The following is a 19746-nucleotide window of genomic DNA, read 5'->3' as shown; positions in this document are numbered from 1 at the left end:
TATTTTTTAAAAAGATTTTATTATTTATTTATTTGGGAGAGAGAGCACAAGCAGGGGAGTGGCAGGCAGAAACAGAAGCAGACTCCCTGCTGAGCAGGGAGTGCAATGTGGGCCTCGATCCCAGGACCCCAGGATCATGACCTGAACAGAAGGCAGAGGCTTAACGACTGAGCCCCCCAGGTGCCCGGGATGTTTTCAGCTCTTAAAAAGAAAGAAATCTGGGGGCACCTGCATGGCTCAGTTGGTTAAGCATCCAACTCTTGATTTCTGCTCAGGTTGTGATCTTGGGATCTTGAAATGGAGCTCCACATTGGGCTCTGTGCTGAGCTCAGAGTCTGCTTGAGATTATTTTTCTCTCTCAACCTGTGCCCCTCCCCTTACTCACATGCTTTCTCTAAAATAAATAAAATCTTTTTTTTTTTTAAAGAAGGAAATCTTGCCATTTGTGACACCATGGATAGACCTTCAGAGCAATATGATAAATGAAGTAAGTCAGAGAAAGACAGATACCATATGCGCTCACTTATACATGGGTCACAAAAACAAAATTTAAAAAACCAAGTTCATAGATGCAGAGAATAGACTGGTGGTTGCCAGAAGCAGAATGGGTAGGGAATCCTAACAAAGGGAGAAAGTGTTCAAAAGGTGTAAACATCCAATTATAATATAGATAAGTCCTGGGGATAGAATGCACAGCAAGGGGACTATAGTTAACAACACTGTATTGCATATTTGAAAGTTGCTGAGAGAGTAGATCTTAATGGTTCTCATCACAGGAAAAATTAATTTTGTGATATGTGTGGGAACAGTTAACTCGGCTTGCTGTGGTGATCACTTCACAATATGTACAAACACCAAACAGTTATGTTGTACTGGAAACTAATATAACCTTGTGGGTCGATTCTATGACGATTTAAATAATGAAACCAAAGTTCTCAAGTAATTATGTAATCAGTTATGTAGATGTGTCTGGAATCCTAGAAACAAAAATACCACTTGCAGCTCTAAGCTCCCCTCATAATATAGCAGAAAAGGATCATAGTTGCAGCTATGATCCTCCGTCCTCCCACAATGGGGACTTCAGACAAGTGTGTGTCACAGACTGCCACCCTTTTGGCACAGCTGGATCAATAGCTCACAGGCGTGTTACACAGAAGTTGAAACCGAGTCCATAGATCTGTTGGAACTCTCTGGGCAGATGATCCCAGTTGGGCAGGCACAGCATTAAAGAGCTACATGGAGGGAGTCTGTAGGGAGAAAATGATCCAGAGGTTTGAGTCTTCATGAATCTTCATGACCCCACCACACATTTACAAGAAGGGGAATCTACCTCCAGGAATGAAAGCATGGGGAGATCCACCCCCTCTACTCACACCCATTTCCCCTTAAATCTGGAACAGCCAGGGTGCCTGAAGCCTGGGGGCCCAGCAGGCAGGGCTTTGGGGGCCACATGAGAGACTCTGCGTCTTATTCGAAATGCAGTTAGAAATATCTAAAGGGACTATTTATTCGTGGTCTGATTTGTTTTCCAGAAGTTTCCATAGCCCCTGTTATGCACTTTCTTCTAGCCCCTATTTACATGATGTTATTCTAGTGGTTTCGCTCTGCTTGCCTGGCAGAGAAGGCCAAAGAGAGGAGACAGTGGAAGCCAAGTGTGGTGAGCAGACGAGTGACCCCCAAGGGTGTGCACACCTTGCTCCCCAGAGCCTGTGAATATGTGACTGGACAAGGCAACGGGGAATTAAGGTTGTTAACAGGCTGGCCTTTAAATAGGGCGATGATCTTGGGCAATCCCTCCAGCTCTTTCTGGGGCAGGCTGCTGATCTACAAAACGTCAGGATTCACAGATTGTGTTGTGTGAAGCCACTATGGTTGTGCTCATTTGTTAGAGCAACAGCAGGAACCTAACACCCTGCAAGACTGGTGAGACTCTGCCAGGTCCACGTCGGAAATGGCATTTCGGACTCATGGTCGTGGTGGAGAAGAGAGTAGGAGAGAAATGGGGAAAATGTTGGGGCAGGTGGGGGACCTGGCGAGGCTTGGATGACAGATTCCACGTGGGGCAGGAGGGACCAAAGATTCAACAGTGACTCGTGATTCTTGCTGCAGCAACCACGTGGCGGGAAAGACCTTTAACAGGAGATGTGTGCAGGCTGAGCCTGTGTGAGGACCGGAAGTGAACGCTGGAATTGTGTGCAGTTAAGGTGCCGAGAGGGGACCCTGGGACCGGTTTGGCCTGGTCCCAGTTCATGCAAGAGGCCACGGACAAGAGGTGGGAGCAGTCCATTCAGCGGGCACGATCCTCACGGTGTCCAACAGGGCCTGAAGGTCCTCAGACTCAGTGGGGGTGGATGTGGGTGGGCAGTGGGACAGCTGACAGCGCACGGACTGGAGCAAGGTCCCGCCTAGAGCAGCACCACCGTATCCCTCAGCCTGAGGGGCTGTTTGCTGGCAGCCGTGCTCGCGGCCAGCACAGGCCCAGATGTTGCAGCTGAAGAGTCAGAGCGTCACTGGTCAGGTCACTATTCACCACCTGCGTCCTTTCTCCTTCCCTGTGTTCTATGGAGATGACTCCATGTCTGTACTTTACGGGCCCATGTAGAATGAAGGGACTCTGCGCCATGTTTTGTCCTCGCTTCCTTTCCTGGGGGAGCTGGAAGAACTAAAAACACAAAACAAACACTAATGAAAATCCACCATTGCACCAGGGTACTGGCAGAAGCAAACAGCCCTTTACTCAAAAGACTCATCCCCCCTTCTCCCTTCAGACACCATGTGTCCTCACACAACCAGGAACAAGAGTGTGAACCGCTGACATCTGTACAAGGTGACCTGTGAGAGTCCAAGCCTGTGCGCCTCCCAGCTCGCAGCTTCTGTCTCACTTCCTCGGAGCCCTGGCACCAAGCATGTCCTAGGGAACCCTCAGGCTCACGGCGGGGTCCTGTTCTGACGGAATGAGAACACTGACAGGGCCATGCCAGGGCCTCAGGAACATTGTCAGGTGTCTCTGGTGACCAGCAAACCAGAAAACTTGTGGGGCTCCCGTTTCTAACACAACAGACCTACAAAGCACCTACCTGACTCTGAGTCTATGTGTGCAACGTGCTTTCAGATATATGCAATTCAGTAGAAGTTTCGGGGACCCCACTGGCTTGGTTCATACCCAGAGAGTCTAGAAGAATCATCTGGACAAAAGGGTCACATTGGCAATGGACTGTCAGCTGCCTGCTTTCTGACAATGACACTCAGCTTGTTGCTTCTGAAACAAAATTTAAAGGTTTGGGTTTTCCTGTCAACTAATTCATTTAAACACTGTTAGAGTACATGAATTGTCCTATTTCCCCCACCATGGGGGACTATGAGGAACATCTGCTGTACTGCTTCACCCAGAGCTCTCATTTTTTATCAAAATTATTGTTACTCCTGGGGTGCCTGGATGGCTCAGTGGATTAAGCGTCTGCCTTCGTCTCAGGTCATGATCTCAAGGTCCTGGGATCGAGCCCCGCATCAGGCTTCTGCTCAGCGGGGAGTCTGTTCCCCCTCTCTCTCTCTCTGCCTGCCTCTCTGCCTATTTGTGATCTCTCTCTGTGTCAAATAAATAAGTAAAATCTTTAAAAAAAAAATTTTATCGTTACTCCTGTAGTTTCTTACAGCCCCGGCTATCCTTGTAAATATCCCTACTGATGGGGTTCCTGATAGTCCAGCAATCAGAACTCCCAGAACAAAGTTCCCAGGCTATGCAGTTGCCATCAAGCCCTGCATGTCCCCTCATACACTTGAAAAGTACATCCAGTGGGGCACCTGGGCCTCAGTCAGTTAAGCATCTGACTTGTGATTTAGGTTCAGGTCATGATCTCAGGGTCATGAGATGGAGCCCCACGTCAGGCTCCATGCACAGCAGGAAATCTGCTTTGGATTCTCTTCCTCTCTATCTGCTCCTTCACACCCCACCTCACCAGCTTGCATGAGCCCTCTCTCTGAAATAAACTAAAAAACAAAATAAAAGGAAGAAAAGCACGTCCGGGATATAAGCCCTTCACTGCTCTTTCTTAAGCTTCTGGCTTGTTCAACACAGAGAGGATAGTGGTTCCAGTTTGTGATCTGGGAAACTAAGTTAGTATTTTAGGGGAAAACAGTGGGGAAAAAATAACCCAAGAGCTCCGCTTTGGACATAAAATGTTGAAACACCTATTAGACAGTTAAGCTCTTCTGGATATTTGTTCTGTGGTGTCCTTACTAGCCCTGCCCCTAAAGATGGGCTAATTTCTTTCAGTCTCCCCCACCTGTTATTTCCCCAGTCTTTTGGTTCATCCTACCATCTCCTCATTTGTCTCAATATTTTTCAAATTCTTGAACCTTTACAAGCCCCTAAAGGATTGCCTTATAACTGCATAGCCCCTGTTATGTACTTTCTTCTATCCCTCATCAGCCATATTGTAATTACTCATTTCCAACGTTACCAAAAAAATTATCCTGACACTTGTTAAGGACGGTGAGGCACACTTTACTGAGGCACATGACCACAGTGGGTTTGCAGTGGGAAAGACAGGTTGGACTCCACTCCAAATCAACAAGAAGAGTGGAGATTTATAGCCAAGAGGCTGGGTGGGGCAGTCAGTGGATGGAAAGTTACCAGGAGGGTAGAGTAATTCCTACTAAGCTGACTAAGGGCTTTTACTGAAGACAGACTGGAGTGATCCCTACCAAGGGGATGCTGGGACATGAGGAATTTGGTCAGATAACTGAGGGTGGGGGATTCTGGCTCAGCTGATTAGTAAGTTTCTTGCTCAAACTGAACCTGAAGTACATGGTCAGGCCTAGTGAAGGAAAAGGCTCAAAGAACCTGACTAAAGTCTGGTCCAGGAAAGAATCTTTGCTGTGAGTTTCCCTCTACCCTGTACCATTCGCCACTAAACCAAGGTGTTCACAGAGACAGAGAGAGAGAGAGAAACACAGAAAGGGATAGGATCAATTGAGGGGCCCCTGGATGGCACAGTTAGTAAAAGCCCTGGCTTTTGGTTTTGGCTCAGGTTGTGATCTCAGGGTTGTGAGATTGAGCCCTGTGTTGGGCTCCCTGCTCAACATGCAGTCTGCTGGAGATTCTCTCTCCCTCTGCCCTTCTCTCCCCGCCCCCATATAAATAAATATTTAAAAAAAAAAAAAAAAGAAAGGGATCAATTGATAAATTCATAAAATTCTCTAAGGACTTATGAGGGAGCTATAAGAGAGATTGTAAACTTTGTTGGACATTACCACAAAAGCTAGGCCAATATATTTTCAATTATGGATTAATGAACAATTATCTAGATAAATGTAAATCAACAAAACTGACCTCAAAACAAAATAGATAATATGAGTAGAGCAATAACCATTAAAGAAATTAAAATGAGAGCCACTAATTACCCTCCACTCAAAAAAATAGTACCAGGCCCCAGTGTCTTTATGGGTGAGTTTTAACAACTCTTCAAATTAAAGATAATCCTCAACAAACACTTCCAGAGAATAAAAAGTAGTAAAAGGAGATCAGTTCCTAACTAGTTTATGAGGCTAGAAAATCAGGCAAGAACATTATAGACCAATTTCACTTACAAATACACATACAAAATCAAAGGAAACATGAGGAAACCACACGCAGAATTAATAATGTCAAAAAACCAAATAAACAAAAAAGTTCTCATGACCAAGTAGGATTTCCATCAGGACTGCAAGCATGTTTTGTTTTATTTTGTTTTGTTTTAAAGGGAAGAAGACCTGGGTGACACAGTCAGTTAAGCATCCAACTCTTGATTCCGGCACAGGCCATGATCTCAGGGACATGAGATCGAAGCCCACATTGGACCCACCTGGGTATGGAGGCTTCTTCACATTCTCTCTCCTTCTGCCCTGTCCTGCCCCACTTGCACTCTCTCTCTTTAAAAAAAAAAAAAGAATGCAAGTGTGTTTTAATATCAACATGTAACTCTCCATGACAACAGACTAAAGGACAAAAATACTTATCTCAATAGATTTAGTAAAATTATTTGATAAAATTCTATCTTAATTCTAAAAAAATGGGGTGCTTGTGTGGCTCAGTTGGTTAAATCCTCTGCCTTCAGCTCAGGTCATGATTTTGGGGTCCTGGGATCGAGCCCCACATCGGACTTCTTGCTTGGTGGGGAGTCTGCTTCTCCCGCTCCCTCTGTCTGCCGCTCCCCCAGCTTGTGCTCTCTCTCTCACTAGATACTCTCTCTGTCAAATAAATAAAACCTTTAAAAAATGGATGAAAGACATAAATGTGAGAAAAGAATCCATTAAAATCCTAGAGAACCAGGCAGAAACCTCTGAGACCTTGGCCACAGGAACGTCCTGCAAGACAAGCTTCCAAAGGCAGGGGAAAAAAAGGCAAAAATGAATTATTGGGACTTCTTTTTTTTAAGATTTTATTTATTTATCTGACAGACAGAGATCATAAGAAGGCAGAGAGGCAGACAGAGAGAAGGGAGGAAGCAGGCTCCCTGCAGAGCCGAGAGCCCGATGCCGGAGCTCGATCCCAGGACACTGGGATGAAAATCTGAGCAGAAGGCACAGGCATGGGGGGGAGGAGTCAAGATGGCGGAGAAGTAGCAGGCTGAGACTACTTCGGGTAGCGGGAGATCAGCTAAATAGCTTATCTAAAGATTGCAAACACCTACAAATCCAACGGGAGATTGAAGAGAAGAAGAACAGCAATTCCAGAAACAGAAAATCAACCACTTTCTGCAAGGTAGGACTGGCGGAGAAGTGAATCCAAAGCGACGGGAAGATAGACCGCGGGGGGAGGGGCCGGCTCCCGGCGAGCGGCGGAGCAACGGAGCAAAATCAGGACTTTTAAAAGTCTGTTCTGCTGAGGGACATCGCTCCAGAGGCTTAACTGGGGTGAAGCCCAGGCGGGGTAAGCGCGGCCTCAGGTCCCGCAGGGTCGCAGAAGGATCGGGGGTGTCTCAGTGTCGCAGAGCTTACCGGTATTAGAACGGGGAAGCCGGCTGCAGAGACAGAGCCGAGGAGTGACTCTCAGCTCAGGGTTGAACCTTGAACCGGTCGCAGGCTCGGTCAGCTCGGAGCGCGGCCGGAGGCCAGGGTGACGAGAGTCATTTGGCACTGTTCTCTGAGGGCGCACTGAGGAGTGGGGCCCCGGGCTCTCGGCTCCTCCGGGCCGGAGACCAGGAGGCCGCCATCTTCATTCCCGTCCTCCAGACTCTACGGAAAGCGCTCAGGGAACAAAAGCTCCCGAAAGCAAACCCGAGCGGATTACTCAGCGCGGCCCGGGGTAAGGGCGGTGCAACTCCGCCTGGGGCAAAGACGCTTGAGAATCACTACAACGGGCCCCTCCCCCAGAAGATCTACGGGAAACCCAGCCAGGACCAAGTTCACCTACCAAGGAGAACGGCGGAATTCCAGAGGAGAAGAAAGCAAAGCACGGAACTCATGGCTTTCTCCCCATGATTTTTTAGCCTTGCAGTTAATTTAATTTTTTTTTCTTTTTCAATTTTTTTTTTCTTTTTCTCTTCTTCTGCTAAATTTTTTTTAACTTTTACCATTTTCTTTTTTTCAACGTTTTTTAAATAGTTTATCTAATATATATATATTTTTTCCTCTTTTTATATTTATTTCTTTATCGGCTTTCTTTTTTTTAATAGTTTTTTTTTTTTTCTTTCTTTCTGAGCCCCTTTTTATCCCCTTTCTCCCCCCTCACAATTCAGGATCTCTTCTGATTTGGCTAAAGCATATTATCCTGGGGTTGTTGCCACCCTTTTAGTATTTTACTTGCTCCTTCATAAACTCTTATCTGGACAAAATGACAAGGCGGAAAAATTCACAACAAAAAAAAGAACAAGAGGCAGTACCAAAGGCTAGGGACCTAATCAATACAGACATTGGTAATATGTCAGATATAGAGTTCAGAATGATGATTCTCAAGGTTCTAGCCGGGCTTGAAAAAGGCATGGAAGATTTTAAAGCATCCCTCTCGGGAGATATAAAAGCCCTTTCTGGAGAAATAAAAGAACTAAAATCTAACCAAGTTGAAATAAAAAAAGCTATTAATGAGGTGCAATCAAAAATGGAGGCTCTCACTGCTAGGATAAATGAGGCAGAAGAAAGAATTAGCGATATAGAAGACCAAATGACAGAGAATAATAGAAGCTGAGCAAAAGAGGGACAAACAGCTACTGGACCACGAGGGGAGAATTCGAGAGATAAGTGACAACATAAGACGAAACAACATTAGAATAATTGGGATTCCAGAAGAAGAGGAAACAGAGAGGGGAGCAGAAGGTATATTGGAGAGAATTATTGGAGAGAATTTCCCCAATATGGCAAAGGGAACAAGCATCAAAATCCAGGAGGTTCAGAGAACCCCCCTCAAAATCAATAAGAATAGGTCTACACCCCGTCACCTAATAGTGAAATTGACAAGTCTTAGTGACAAAGAAAAGATCCTGAAAGCAGCCCGGGAAAAGAAGTCTGTAACGTACAATGGTAAAAATATTAGATTGGCAGCAGACTTATCCACAGAGACCTGGCAGGCCAGAAAGAGCTGGCATGATATATTCAGAGTACTAAATGAGAAAAACATGCAGCCAAGAATACTATATCCAGCTAGGCTATCATTGAAAATAGAAGGAGAGATTAAAAGCTTCCAGGACAAACAAAAACTGAAAGAATTTGCAAATACCAAACCAGCTCTACAGGAAATATTGAAAGGGGTCCTCTAAGCAAAGAGAGACCCTAAAAGTAGTAGATCAGAAAGAAACAGAGACAATATACAATAACAGTCACCTTACAGGCAATACAATGGCACTAAATTCATATTTCTCAATACTTACCCTGAATGTTAATGGGCTAAACGCCCCAATCAAAAGACACAGGGTATCAGAATGGATAAAAAAACAAAACCCATCTATGTGTTGCCTACAAGAAACTCATCTTACACCCGAAGACACCTCCAGGTTTAAAGTGAGGGGGTGGAAAAGAATTTACCATGCTAATGGACATCAGAAGAAAGCAGGAGTGGCAATCCTTATATCAGATCAATTAGATTTTAAGCCAAAGACTATAATAAGAGATGAGGAAGGACACTATTTCATACTCAAAGGAACTGTCCAACAAGAAGATCTAACAATTTTAAATATCTATGCCCCTAACGTGGGAGCAGCCAACTATATAAACCAATTAATAACAAAATCAAAGAAACACATCGACAAGAATACAATCATAGTAGGGGATTTTAACACTCCCCTCACTGAAATGGACAGATCATCCAAGCAAAAGATCAACAAGGAAATCAAGGCCTTAAATGACACACTGGACCAGATGGACATCACAGATATATTCAGAACATTTCATCCCAAAGCAACAGAATACACATTCTTCTCTAGTGCACATGGAACATTCTCCAGAATAGATCACATTCTTGGTCCTAAATCAAGTCTCAACCGGTATCAAAAGATTGGGATCATTCCCTGCATATTTTCAGACCACAATGCTCTAAAGCTAGAACTCAATAACAAGAGGAAATTTGGAAAGAACCCAAATACATGGAGACTAAACAGCATCCTTCTAAAGAATGAATGGGTCAACCAGGAAATTAAAGAAGAATTGAAAAAAATTATGGAAACAAATGATAATGAAAACACAACAGTTCAGAATCTGTGGGACACAACAAAGGCAGTCCTGAGAGGAAAATATATAGCGGTACAAGCCTTTCTCAAGAAACAAGAAAGGTCTCAGGTACACAACCTAACCCTACACCTAAAGGAGCTGGAGAAAGAACAAGAAAGAAACCCTAAACCCAGCAGGAGAAGAGAAATCATAAAGATCAGAGCAGAAATCAATGAAATAGAAACCAAAAAAACAATAGAACAAATCAACGAAACTAGGAGCTGGTTCTTTGAAAGAATTAATAAGATTGATAAACCCCTGGCCAGACTTATCAAAAAGAAAAGAGAAAGGACCCAAATAAATAAAATCATGAATGAAAGAGGAGAGATCACAACGAACACCAAAGAAATACAGACAATTATAAGAACATACTATGAGCAACTCTACGCCAACAAATTTGACAATCTGGAAGAAAGGGATGCATTCCTAGAGACATATAAACTACCACAACTGAACCAGGAAGAAATAGAAAGCCTGAACAGACCCATAACCAGTAAGGAGATTGAAACAGTCATCAAAAATCTCCAAACAAACAAAAGCCCAGGGCCAGACGGCTTCCCGGGGGAATTCTACCAAACATTTAAAGAAGAACTTATTCCTATTCTCCTGAAACTGTTCCAAAAAATAGCAATAGAAGGAAAACTTCCAAACTCATTTTATGAGGCCAGCATCACCTTGATCCCAAAACCAGACAAGGATCCCAACAAAAAAGAGAACTACAGACCAATATCCTTGATGAACACAGATGCAAAAATTCTCGCCAAAATACTAGCCAATAGGATTCAACAGTACGTTAAAAGGATTATTCACCACGACCAAGTGGGATTTATTCCAGGGCTGCAAGGCTGGTTCAACATCCGCAAATCAATCAATGTGATACAACACATTAATAAAAGAAAGAACAAGAACCATATGATACTCTCCATAGATGCTGAAAAAGCATTTGACAAAGTACAGCATCCCTTCCTGATCAAAACTCTTCAAAGTGTAGGGATAGACGGCACATACCTCAATATTATCAAAGCCATCTATGAAAAACCCACCGCAAATATCATTCTCAATGGAGAAAAACTGAAAGCTTTTCCGCTAAGGTCAGGAACACGGCAGGGATGTCCGTTATCACCACTGCTATTCAACATAGTACTAGAAGTCCTAGCCTCAGCAATCAGACAACAAAAGGAAATTAAAGGCATCCAAATCGGCAAAGAAGAAGTCAAACTATCACTCTTTGCAGATGATATGATACTATATGTGGAAAACCCAAAAGACTCCACTCCAAAACTGCTAGAACTTGTACAGGAATTCAGTAAAGTGTCAGGATATAAAATCAATGCACAGAAATCAGTTGCATTTCTCTACACCAACAACAAGACAGAAGAAAGAGAAATTAAGCAGTCCATCCCATTTACAATTGCACCCAAAACTATAAGATACCTAGGAATAAACCTAACCAAAGAGACTAAGAATCTATACTCAGAAAACTATAAAGTACTCATGAAAGAAATTGAGGAAGACACAAAGAAATGGAAAAATGTTCCATGCTCCTGGATTGGAAGAATAAATATTGTGAAAATGTCTATGCTACCTAAAGCAATCTACACATTTAATGCAATTCCTATCAAAGTACCATCCATTTTTTTCAAAGAAATGGAACAAATAATCCTAAAATTTATATGGAACCAGAAAAGACCTCGAATAGCCAAAGGAATATTGAAAAAGAAAGCCAAAGTTGGTGGCATCACAATTCCGGACTTCAAGCTCTATTACAAAGCTGTCATCATCAAGACAGCATGGTACTGGCACAAAAACAGACACATAGATCAATGGAACAGAATAGAGAGCCCAGAAATGGACCCTCAACTCTATGGTCAACTCATCTTCGACAAAGCAGGAAAGAATGTCCAATGGAACAAAGACAGCCTCTTCAATAAATGGTGTTGGGAAAATTGGACAGCCACATGCAGAAAAATGAAATTGGATCATTTCCTTACACCACACACGAAAATAGACTCAAAATGGATGAAGGATCTCAATGTGAGAAAGGAATCCATCAAAATCCTCGAGGAAAACACAGGCAGCAACCTCTTCGACGTCAGCCGCAGCAACATCTTCCTAGGAACATCACCAAAGGCAAGGGAAGCAAGGGCAAAAATGAACTTTTGGGATTTTATCAAGATCAAAAGCTTTTGCACAGCAAAGGAAACAGTGAACAAAACCAAAAGACAACTGACAGAATGGGAGAAGATATTTGCAAATGACATATCAGATAAAGGGCTAGTGTCCAAAATCTATAAAGAACTTAGCAAACTCAACACCCAAAGAACAAATAATCCAATCAAGAAATGGGCAGAGGACATGAACAGACATTTCTGCAAAGAAGACATCCAGATGGCCAACAGACACATGAAAAAGTGCTCCATATCACTCGGCATCAGGGAAATACAAATCAAAACCACCATGAGATATCACCTCACACCAGTCAGAATGGCTAAAATTAACAAGTCAGGAAATGACAGATGCTGGCGAGGATGCGGATAAAGGGGAACCCTCCTACACTGTTGGTGGGAATGCAAGCTGGTGCAACCACTCTGGAAAACAGCATGGAGGTTCCTCAAAATGTTGAAAATAGAACTACCCTATGACCCAGCAATTGCACTGCTGGGTATTTACCATAAAGATACGAACATAGTGATCCGAAGGGGCACGTGCACCCGAATGTTTATAGCAGCAATGTCTACAATAGCCAAACTATGGAAAGAACCTAGATGTCCATCTACAGACGAATGGATAAAGAAGATGTGGTATATATACACAATGGAATACTATGCAGCCATCAAAAGAAATGAAATCTTGCCATTTGCGACGACGTGGATGGAACTAGAGGGTATCATGCTTAGCGAAATAAGTCAATCGGAGAAAGACAACTATCATATGATCTCCCTGATATGAGGGAGAGGAGATGCAACATGGGGGGTCGAGGGGGTAGGAGAAGAGTAAATGAAACAAGATGGGATTGGGAGGGAGACAAACCATAAGTGACTCTTAATCTCACAAAACAAACTGAGGGTTGATGGGGGGAGGGGGTTGGGAGAGGGGGTGGGGTTATGGATATCGGGGAGGGTATGTGCTATGGTGAGTGTTGTGAAGTGTGTAAACCTGGCGATTCACAGACCTGTACCCCTGGGGATAAAAATATATGTTTATAAAGCTGTAAAAAAAAAAAAAAAAAAAAAAAGAAAGAAAGAAAGAAAGGATGAATCCCCAAGTTTTGTAGCAACATGGACGGGACTGGAAGAGATTATGCTGAGTGAAATAAGTCAAGCAGAGAGAGTCAATTATCATATGGTTTCACTTATTTGTGGAGCATAACAAATAGCATGGAGGACAAGGGGAGATGGAGAGGAGAAGGGAGTTGAGGGAAATTGGAAGGGGAGGTGAACCATGAGAGACTATGGACTCTGAAAAACGATCTGAGAATTTTGAAGGGGTGGGGGGTGGGAGGTTGGGGGCACCAGGTGGTGGGTATTGTAGAGGGCACGGATTGCATGGAGCACAGGGTGTGGTGCAAAAATAATGAATACTGTTATGCTGAAAAAAATAAAAAAATTTAAAAAAAAAAAAAAAAAAGAAGGCACAGGCATTAACCCACTGAGCCACCCAGGTGCCCCTTATTGGAACTTCGTCAAGATAAAAAGCTTTTGCACAGCAAAGGAAACAGTTGACAAAACCAAAAAACAACTGACAGAATGGGAGGAGATATTTGCAAATAACATCAGATAAAGCTACGGCATCCAAACTCTGTAAAGAACTTATCAAACTCAACACCCAAAGAACAAATAATCCAACCAAGAAATGGGCAGAAGACATGAACAGACATTTCTCCAAAGAAGACATCCAAATGGCCAACAGACACATGAAAAACTGCTCCACGTCACTCAACATCAGGGAAATACAAATCAAAACCTCGATGAGATACCACCTCGCACCAGTCAGCATGACTAAAACTCGCAAGTCAGGAAACGGCAGATGTTGGCAAGGATGCAGGGAAAGGGGAACCCCCCTACGCTGTTGATGGGAATGCAAGCTGGTGCAGCCACTCTGGAAAGCTGTTTGGAGGTTCCTCAAAAGGGGGGAAATAGAACTACCCTACGACCCAGCAATTGCCCTACTGGGTATTTACCCCAAAGATACAAATAGTGGCGTGAAGGGGGCACCTCTACCCCGATGTTTACAGCAGCAATGTCCACAATAGGCAAACTGTCGAAAGAGCCCAAATGTCCCTTGACAGATGAATGGATAAAGAAGAAGTGGTGGATATATGCCGTGGAATATTATGCAGCCATCAAAAAATGAAATCTTGCCATTTGCACCGAGGTGGATGAACTCGGATTATGCTAAGTGAGACAAATCAGTCAGAGTAAGACAATTATCATAGGATCTCACTCAAATGTGGAATTCAGTAAGCAAAACAAAGGATCGCCGGGGAAGAGAGAAAACAACAAAACACGATAAAACCAGAGAGGGAGACATAAGAGACTCTTAGTCATAGGAAACAAACTGAGGGTTTCTGGAAAGAAAAGGGCTTGGGGGTGGGTGCTAACTCTAACTGTGTGATGGGCATTAAGGAGGACATGGGATGTAATGAGCACTGGGTAGTATAAAACACCGAATGAATCACAGACCGGTACCTCTAAAACCAATAATACATTAACTAGTTAATTTTAAATTTTAAAGTAAAAAATGCTTAAGAAAAATATCTGGCTTGTCCTAAGAACTCAGTAAATGTTAACTGTTAGTGTTTTTCTTTCCCCCATCCAGCTAGGAAGTAAATAATCGTGGAGAAGTAATGGAGAGCATGGCGACCGTAGTTCATCCTGTTGTACTGCATACTTGAAAGTTGCTAAGAGGAGATCTCAAAAGTTCTCACCACAAGAAAATAAAACGTTATAAGGGTAAGAACAAAACCAAAAAAATCACCTGTGCTCTTATTAACCCATTCCATGGAGCCTCCCATGTAGATGCTCATATCAGGCACTCTTGGTAAACTACGGTATTGATTGTAAAAATGTGTCGGATTCTTTTGAGTTTTCTATCCAGGCAATAGAACTATGAACTGGGAACGGGGACGTCGTTTCTGCATTTTTTTCCTTCCTTGTATGTTTCTGTCTTGCTGCATGGCACGGACCCCCTACATCCCCTGCCTAGTGACAGTAGCCACCCGAGCCTTGCCCCTGATCTAAATATTATGTTGGCTGTAGCATTCTGGAGATACTCTTTATCAGATTAAGGAATTTCCTTTTTATTTTTGGTTTACTGAGTTTTTGCCAGGCACGTGAGGCTGAAGTTTAGGTAGAGTTGTTTTTTTGTTTGTTTGTTTTTAATGCGTCTTTGGGGGGGGGGGGGGGGACATAAGGTTTTCCTCCCTCAAGCCCTTAATGCTGCGAATTACATTGACTTTCCAGTGTTAAACCAACTCTATTTCTGGAGTAAACCCTACATTTCATGCACATTATGTTTTCCATTTATTGCTGCATTGTGTCTCCTATTCGTGTCGGATGTTTGTATCTGCTGACCTTAGCCAGTTCTTTTCCCTTCTGTATTTTTTCCGGTTTGGGGGTCAAGGTTTTTCTAGCCCCACGGTAAGAGTTGGAGCTCCGTTCTCTCTCTCTTCTGTAGGAGTAGGAGTAAGATTAGAATATTTCATGTTTCTTGTTTAAACATCTCTCCTATCAATTGATCTGGCTTCCAAAATACTAATTCAGTTTGTTTGTTGGTTCATACGGCCACTTGTGTGTTTCTTCCTTTTTGACTCAGTCTGGTCCATTTTTAGAGGTAATCACTGAATATTGGGCTTATTCCAGGAATACGGTGAAACAGAAGAAAGTCAGTGTAAGTCGCAGCATTAATGTCTTAAAGGAGGAAAGGTATGTGATTTTTTTTAAAAGACGCATTAAAACATAAGTGTACATGGCGAGAGAAACAGAGCCAAACTTGGGGCTTTCAGTCACCCAGCGTTATCGCCCAGATAAGCCTTGCGTTTCCCAGCTTGCCTTTCGAGAAACAAGGCTGGACTTCCCCTATACTGCTTCCAGGTCAGCGGGCTGCTTGGACACGTGCAACAAGCTGATTGGCCAGGAGCCCTTCCTTACTGATGACCCTGCATGACTCACTGCGGAGGTTATAAAAGGCCAGGTCTCCCGCTCGATAATCCTTTTTGCGAATGAGTCAGACACCCTGCGCACGCCCTTGTTCTATAACAATTCAAATATGTTCAGTATCAAACATTGGGTCCTGGAATTAGCGGTGGAAATTGTAGCTACCTATGTCCTGGATCAAGTAAGAATTTCTGTTCCCGAATTGTTCATGACATTACCGGAGAACCCATGGTACTCCACGGATTGGTTAAAAAAAGCGTTCCAGTTTCTGTTGAGGAAGACCGTTTTTTATGTCCTGCGCAATCTTGCTTCCATTATACACAAACGGATTGTTGGAGAAGTCGTCATACGTATGCCATATCGTTTTCGACACAAGAAGACGTTTTCTAAACCCACAGCAGCGGTTGTGGTTTAGCTACTCTTACGTCTAAGCGATCTGTGTGCTCTGGGGAGTACTTAGCACCAGGAGGAGAAGAAAGTACGTTCCTAGCTTCTCTACGGCCAGAGGAGGCTTGTGTGTGTGCTCAGCTCTCCCTGAGGCTGGCCCCGTTGTACCAAACTCACCAAGAAGACTGGCTCACAACGAAACGGAAACACTGAATTTGAATCACTAATGTTAAGCAGTCCTAACTTGGCGCCCGGAGTCCGCGCCCACCTCTGGACGTCCCATGAACTTCCAGCCTGTGCCTACCACCAACGGCTCCATCCTGCCCCGGTTCTCTGAAGGAAGCTCATTCTGCTGAACTTCCCCCAGCGACTACCATCTATATACAGTACAGCGGACTATTTATGCTGCGCCAGTCATCATTCTGTCCCAAGAACTTACAGGAGCCTGTGGTTTTACCTTCATCCCCTTTCGCCTCCCCCGCCACGCCCACCCCCAGCCCATTTCCAGTTCCTCTTGAATGTGGGTCTCCCAGATTTCAAAAAAGTTCTGTTTTGCTTTGCAGCCTCAATGTCTTGTCTTGGAACAAATAAACTTAATTTCAACAAATGGAGTGTCTTGGAGTCTTACTGCCCCACTCGAGGCTGACTTCTTTTCTCCTGTGTGGTTCAGGGTCTGTGGCCAGGATCCGAGGAGGAGTAGGAAAAAAACCATGGCCATGAGAATGAGAGCTCCATGCCATGGGTGGGGTGGGGTGGGGTGGGCAGGCCTGGGGGAGGGTGGGGGAGGGTGGAGAAGGGTGGGGTGGGCTGTGAGGAATGGGTCCATAGACTGGGTGGGATTTGCTGCGTGGTGGATTGGGGTAAGGGACTGGTTTCTGAGGCTGATGCACTGGGGCTCAGTCTTGGTGGGGAGGAGGGCAGATTTGAAGATGTCTCCTCTCCCCAGGAGAAGTTCACGGTGAGAGAAGTGCAAACCATGAACTGGTTAAAGGAGCTGTGGGCATGTATCCCAAATGTGGCTCAAGTAGAGGCAGCTGCGTCAAGGACTGAGCTGAGGAAGGAATAGGGCTCCGAAAACTCATTTTCCAGGGGACCAACGCCGGGATGTGGGGGGTGCTGAAACTCAGAAGGCTCACAAGAATGCCACCCTTGGGTCAGGAGAGACCCTGTGGAGGGAGAGAGGGAATGAGTGGAACAACCCTCCCCGGGGAACCCTGGAGGTCCTGGGGCTGACCTGGAAATGTGGAGCCTGCCTGCATCAGGCTCCCTGCTCAGCATGGAGTCTACTTCTCCCTCTCCCTCTGCCCCTTCCACCACTTGTGCCTGCCCCCTCTCTCACACACATATAAATATGTAAAATCTTAAGAAAAAAAAAAAAAAGAAGAAGAAGTTCATACCCACAAAGTGATGTGCACATTCCATGTAATCCACCTTAAAATCCTAATGGCATTTTGGGCAGGAGGTAGAAAAAATTCATCCTTCCAATCATACGGTATCTCCACACAGACCCCAAGGAGCCAGAGCAATCTAGAAACGGACAAAGTAGGAGGCTTGCACATCCCAATTTTGAAACCTATTACTGAGCCACAGGAAACAATAGAGTGAGGTCCCGGCACAGACACAGAGACACAAACATAGAAGGAACAGAACAGAGAGCCCTCAGATAAAACTTTCCACACGTGGCCCAATGATCTTCTGCAGGGTGCCGCTCCCACTTGAATGAGAAAGGACAGTCCCTTTAATGAAAAGGCTTGGGAAGACAGGGTATCCACATACAAAGAAGGAAACCGGACCCTTCCCTTGTACCGCACACAAAGATTAATTGAAAATAGAGAACGCCTCTCCACAGAAGACCTAAGATCATGAAGCTGAGAGAGGGAAACAGGAGAAAAACTGCATGACCTTGGATTTGGCAATGAGGTCTAGGACATGACACCAAAGGACACAGGCAGCAAAAGCCAACTAGAAAAACAGGGCCATTTCAAGCTTACAAACTTACAAGCTTACAAACATTTCAATCAACGGAGTGAAAAGGGGGCCTACGGAATGGGAAAAGGATTCGCAATTCCTTTGTCTCTCAGAGGATTCATATGCAGAAGATGTAAAAAACTCTAAAAGTCACAACAACAAGAAAAACAAACTAGACAATTAGACAATGGACAGAAGTCTTGAAAAGACGTTTCTCCAAAGATAGACAAAGGCCACCAAGCTTCTGAGAACATGCTCAGCACCAGTACTCATTACAGAAAACAAATCAAATGACAAAGACATATCATGGGATACCTGTGAGGAGGGCCGCTAGCAACAACAGTAGCCCAAAGATCCCAAAACCAAACACCACAGGACAGCTTGCGTTGGCGAGGATCTGGAGGAATTGGAACCCTGGCACGGTCTTGGTGAAAATGTGAAATGGCCCATCTGCCCCGGAACACAGTGCAGAGTTTCCTCCCAATGAGGAAACAGACTTACCCCGTGACGCAGCCATCGCACTCCTGACTTGACATCCATAAGAACTGGAAGCAACGTTACGAAGGGCTACTCGCACATCCCCGTTCACTGCAGGGCTCTTCTCCAGAGTCAAGAGGTAGAGGCACCCACATGTCCACACACGGAGGAATGCAGAAAGAACGCCTGGCATCTACATACAGTGGGACGCTATTCCATCTTAGAAAGGAAGGTCATTCTGGACTTTCTGCGAAGTGAAATGAGCAAATCACAGACAACGATCCTGTGATCCCACTTATGCGTGGTATCTAAAGTAGTCAAATCTACAGAAACAGAAAGAACTGTGGGGCCAGTGGGGGCGAGGAGGAGGAAACACGGAGCTGTGGGTACCGCATTTTCAGTCACCAAATGAATATGTTACAATGCATTGTACGACAAGGAGAATATCTACGCTGCTGAACTATACACTGGCTAATGGTTTAAAAGTAGCAAAAGTAACGTACTTGTGTTTTAGTATAATTTTTAAGATTTCTTGAAGGGAGAAATTGGGGTGAAGAATCCTGGGGCCTTTGGAACCTGTGAAATGCTCCAAAAGGCAGCTCTGGGTGTGTGACAAAAACAAGACATTGGTTTGTTCCCATTCAGCTCCTTTCACCCCAGATGGTTGCTCGTGGGGCCTCTGAGCTCTTCAAGAGTCCACGATGGGGAGGAGACCCAAGCAAGACATGGGCAGAAGACATGAACAGACATTTCTCCAAAGAAGACATCCAAATGGCCAACAGACACATGAAAAACTGCTCCACGTCACTCAACATCAGGGAAATACAAATCAAAACCTCGATGAGATACACCTCGCACCAGTCAGCATGACTAAAACTCGCAAGTCAGGAAACGGCAGATGTTGGCAAGGATGCAGGGAAAGGGGAACCCCCCTACGCTGTTGATGGGAATGCAAGCTGGTGCAGCCACTCTGGAAAGCTGTTTGGAGGTTCCTCAAAAGGGGGGAAATAGAACTACCCTACGACCCAGCAATTGCCCTACTGGGTATTTACCCCAAAGATACAAATAGTGGCGTGAAGGG

At 44.4% G+C, this 19746-nt stretch overlaps 1 long non-coding RNA gene across 1 annotated transcript; it reads right to left on the bottom strand.

The window, feature by feature from the left end:
• Window positions 1-356: 356 nt before the first annotated feature.
• Window positions 357-18610, bottom strand: LOC125088639 (uncharacterized). Its single transcript, XR_007123744.1, has 4 exons — window positions 18504-18610; window positions 5844-5910; window positions 3164-3259; window positions 357-2662 (listed from the first exon to the last, which is right to left on the bottom strand). It is a non-coding gene; the product is annotated as an uncharacterized LOC125088639 (long non-coding RNA).
• Window positions 18611-19746: the final 1136 nt, after the last annotated feature.

The sequence above is a fragment of the Lutra lutra genome, chromosome 17, assembly GCF_902655055.1.
Source record: "Lutra lutra chromosome 17, mLutLut1.2, whole genome shotgun sequence".
NCBI classification, from domain to species: Eukaryota; Metazoa; Chordata; class Mammalia; order Carnivora; family Mustelidae; genus Lutra; species Lutra lutra.
Note: the sequence above shows the minus strand (reverse complement) of the source record. Positions and strands in the feature narration are given on the sequence as shown.